The sequence below is a fragment of the Littorina saxatilis genome, linkage group LG16 (assembly GCF_037325665.1).
Source record: "Littorina saxatilis isolate snail1 linkage group LG16, US_GU_Lsax_2.0, whole genome shotgun sequence".
Lineage (NCBI taxonomy): Eukaryota > Metazoa > Mollusca > Gastropoda > Littorinimorpha > Littorinidae > Littorina > Littorina saxatilis.
In genome coordinates, this window is record NC_090260.1 from 37,649,438 (window position 1) to 37,654,657 (window position 5,220).

The window sequence follows — 5,220 nt, forward strand, 5'->3', positions numbered from 1 at the left end:
TCTGTAAACAAATACTAAACTTATAGAGTGGTGTAGAGGCATTTATGATTGTCTAGAAACCGGGCAATAAGAGACCATAACATCTGGCGCAATAAGGGCTATACCACTCCATAACAGTGTGAAACCACTTACTTAAAAAAGAAAAAATCTTGTAAGCTTATCAACAAAAAACGAACAATTATATTCTTAAACAAACTGGTTAGAATAACAGATTTAGGAGAATGCAATGCAAGGAACATCATTATCTAATTCGGTCGATGCTTAGATCTAGAAAAGCACCCACTTATTCCAGTATAATAGAGAGAAAAAATCCAATTGAAAAAGTTCCAGATCTAGACAAGGCAGCACTAGCAGCAATTTTAGCTAGCAAACTCGAACTTGCCCTGCATTCATGCAAGGTCGAACCACTTTCCCTGCCTAGTGGGGGTTTGGCGGGTAGAGGGCCGGTGCTGGCACACTCGGAGTGAAACGACATGTCACCTACTTAAACAACGATAAACACTTTCAAACTAAGCCTGGAACTTACCTTGCAAACTCATTTGGGCGATTTCAAGTTGCTTTGCTTCGTGCGAAGGCGGCCATTTTGAAATTTGCTTAACTGCGGTATTGATCATGCTTTGGAGTAATTATAAAAGAAACGAAGCGGTAAACATGCCAAATAAATATTTTGACGATATATGTACATTTGCTGCTAATGTTTCAAAGCAGATAAATATTTTTTTCCCTTTCTTTTATTTTTGCAAACCATTTGCTGCTGATGCTGTTGATCCGAGTTCGTCTGCTCAAGTGTTGGTTTTAAAGTATTATTTTCTTCAAACATATCGAATGTTTGCAATGGCTCTGTATCAGAAATCAATAACAACTACTTTATTATCTGATCAATTCCAGTTATGAGTTGCGACAGAGGAGTTAGACTATCACGTGCGTCCCGTGTTTTTCCATTTTGTTCAGTTGGCCACTCAACATAGCAAGTCTTGGTCTCGGTAACCCTGACCCTGGCACAATCTTGGTCTCAGTTTTAAAGAAAGTCTCGGCAAGCCCATAACGCGTAAACATTCATGTGTGTGTGTGTGTGTGTGTGTGTGTGTGTGTGTGTGTGTGTGTGTGTGTGTGTGTGTGTGTGTGTGTGTGTGTGTGTGTGTGTGTGTGTGTGTGTGTGTGTGTGTGTGTGTGTGTGTGTGTGTGTGTGTGTGTGTGTGTGTGTGTGTGTGTGTGTGTGTGTGTGTGTGTGTGTGTGTGTGTGTGTGTGTGTGTGTGTGTGTGTGTGTGTGTGTGTGTGTGTGTGTGTGTGTGTGTGTGTGTGTGTGTGTGTGTGTGTGTGTGTGTGTGTGTGTGTGTGTGTGTGTGTGTGTGTGTGTGTGTGTGTGTGTGTGTGTGTGTGTGTGTGTGTGTGTGTGTGTGTGTGTGTGTGTGTGTGTGTGTGTGTGTGTGTGTGTGTGTGTGTGTGTGTGTGTGTGTGTGTGTGTGTGTGTGTGTGTGTGTGTGTGTGTGTGTGTGTGTGTGTGTGTGTGTGTGTGTGTGTGTGTGTGTGTGTGTGTGTGTGTGTGTGTGTGTGTGTGTGTGTGTGTGTGTGTGTGTGTGTGTGTGTGTGTGTGTGTGCATAGGTGCGTGCAAATAAGTCGCGTACAGACATAGACAACGGTTAAAGCTAGTGTACAACAAGTCGCGTAAGGCGAAAATACAATATTTAGTCAAGTAGCTGTCGAACTCACAGAATGAAACTGAACGCAATGCCATTTTTCAGCAAGACCGTATACTCGTAGCATCGTCAGTCCACCGCTCATGGCAAAGGCAGTGAAATTGACAAGAAGAGCGGGGTAGTAGTTGCGCTAAGAAGGATAGCACGCTTTTCTGTACCTCTCTTTGTTTTAACTTTCTGAGCGTGTTTTTAATCCAAACATATCATATCTATATATGTTTTTGGAATCAGGAACCGACAAGGAATAAGATGAAAGTGTTTTTAAATTGATTTGGACAATTGAATTTTGATAATAATTTTTATATATTTAATTTTCAGAGCTTGTTTTTAATCCGAATATAACATATTTATATGTTTTTGGAATCAGCAAATGATGGAGAATAAGATAAACGTAAATTTGGATCGTTTTATAAATTTTTATTTTTTTTTTACAATTTTCAGATTTTTAATGACCAAACTCACTCATTAGTTTTTAAGCCACCAAGCTGAAATGCAATACCAAACCCCGGCCTTCGTCGAAGATTACTTGACCAAAATTTCAACCAATTTGGTTGAAAAATGAGAGCGTGACAGTGCCGCCTCAACTTTCACGAAAAGCCGGATATGACGTCATCAAAGACATTAATTGAAAAAAAGAAAAAAACGTATGGGGATATCATACCCAGGAACTCTCATGTCATATTTCATAAAGATCGGTCCAGTAGTTTAGTCTGAATCGCTCTACACACACACACAGACAGACACACATACACCACGACCCTCGTCTCGATTCCCCCCTCTACGTTAAAATATTTAGTCAAAACTTGACTAAATATAATAACAAGTCGCGTAAGGCGAAAATACAATATTTAGTCAAGTAGCTGTCGAACTCACAGAATGAAACTGAACGCAATGCCATTTTTCAGCAAGACCGTATACTCGTAGCATCGTCAGTCCACCGCTCATGGCAAAGGCAGTGAAATTGACAAGAAGAGCGGGGTAGTAGTTGCGCTAAGAAGGATAGCACGCTTTTCTGTACCTCTCTTTGTTTTAACTTTCTGAGCGTGTTTTTAATCCAAACATATCATATCTATATGTTTTTGGAATCAGGAACCGACAAGGAATAAGATGAAAGTGTTTTTAAATTGATTTCGACAATTTAATTTTGATAATAATTTTTATATATTTAATTTTTAGAGCTTGTTTTTAATTTGAATATAACATATTTATATGTTTTTGGAATCAGCAAATGATGGAGAATAAGATAAACGTAAATTGGGATCGTTTTATAAATTGTTTTTTTTTTTTTTACAATTTTCAGATTTGTAATGACCAAACTCACTCATTAGTTTTTAAGCCACCACGCTGAAATGCAATACCAAACCCCGGCCTTTGTCGAACATTACCCAACCAAAATTTCAACCAATTTGGTTGAAAAATGAGAGCGTGACAGTGCCGCCTCAACTTTCACGAAAAGCCGGATATGACGTCATCAAAGACATTTATTGAAAAAAAGAAAAAAACGTATGGGGATTTCATACCCAGGAACTCTCATGTCAAATTTCATAAAGATCGGTCCAGTAGTTTAGTCTGAATCGCTCTACACACACACACAGACAGACAGACACACACACATACACCACGACCCTCGTCTCGATTCCCCCCTCTACGGATATTTAGTCAAAACTTGACTAAATATAAAAAAGAAACAAGTCGCGTAAGGCGAAAATACAATATTTAGTCAAGTAGCTGTCGAACTCACAGAATGAAACTGAACGCAATGCCATTTTTCAGCAAGACCGTATACTCGTAGCATCGTCAGTCCACCGCTCATGGCAAAGGCAGTGAAATTGACAAGAAGAGCGGGGTAGTAGTTGCGCTAAGAAGGATAGCACGCGTTTCTGTACCTCTTTTTGTTTTAACTTTCTGAGCGTGTTTTTAATCCAAACATATCATATCTATATGTTTTTGGAATCAGGAACCGACAAGGAATAAGATGAAAGTGTTTTTAAATTGATTTGGACAATTGAATTTTGATAATAATTTTTATATATTTAATTTTCAGAGCTTGTTTTTAATCCGAATATAACATATTTATATGTTTTTGGAATCAGCAAATGATGGAGAATAAGATAAACGTAAATTTGGATCGTTTTATAAATTTTATTTTTTTTTTACAATTTTCCGATTTTTAATGACCAAAGTCATTAATTGATTTTTAAGCCACCAAGCTCAAATGCAATACCGAAGTCCGGGCTTCGTCGAAGATTACTTAACCAAAATTTCAACCAATTTGATAGAAAAATGAGGGCGTGACAGTGCCGCCTCAACTTTCACGAAAAGCCGGATATGACGTCATCAAAGACATTTATCAAAAAAATGAAAAACAATTTCGGGGATATCAATCCCAGGAACTCTCATGTAAAATTTCATAAAGATCGGTCCAGTAGTTTGGTCTGAATCGCTCTACACACACACACAGACAGACAGACAGACACACACACACACACACACACACACACACACACACACACACACACACACACACACACACACACACACACACACACATACACCACCCTCGTCTCGATTACCCCCCTCTACGTTAAAATATTTAGTCAAAACTTGACTAAATATAACAAAACTTGACTAAATATAACAAAACTTGACTAAATATAAAAACAAGTCGCGTAAGGCGAAAATACAATATTTAGTCAAGTAGCTGTCGAACTCACAGAATGAAACGCAATGCCATTTTACTCGTAGCATCGTCAGGCCACCGCTCATGGCAAAGGCAGTGAAATTGACAAGAAGAGCGGGGTAGTAGTTGCGCTAAGAAGGATAGCACGCTTTTCTGTACCTCTCTTTGTTTTAACTTTCTGAGCGTGTTTTTAATCCAAACATATCATATCTATATGTTTTTGGAATCAGGAACCGACAAGGAATAAGATGAAAGTGTTTTTAAATTGATTTGGACAATTTAATTTTGATAATAATTTTTATATATTTAATTTTCAGAGCTTGTTTTTAATCCAAATATAACATATTTATATGTTTTTGGAATCAGCAAATGATGGAGAATAAGATAAACGTAAATTTGGATCGTTTTATAAATTTTTATTTTTTTTTACAATTTTCAGATTTTTAATGACTAAAGTCATTAATTAATTTTTAAGCCACCAAGCTGAAATGCAATACCGAACCCCGGGCTTCGTCGAAGATTACTTGACCAAAATTTCAACCAATTTGGTTGAAAAATGAGGGCGTGACAGTGCCGCCTCAACTTTCACGAAAAGCCGGATATGACGTCATCAAAGATATTTATCAAAAAACTGAAAAAAACGTTCGGGGATTTCATACCCAGGAACTCTCATGTCAAATTTCATAAAGATCGGTCCAGTAGTTTAGTCTGAATCGCTCTACACACACACACACACACACGCACGCACGCACGCACATACACCACGACCCTCGTTTCGATTCCCCCTCGATGTTAAAATATTTAGTCAAAACTTGACTAAATATAAAAAGGGGGGGGGGGG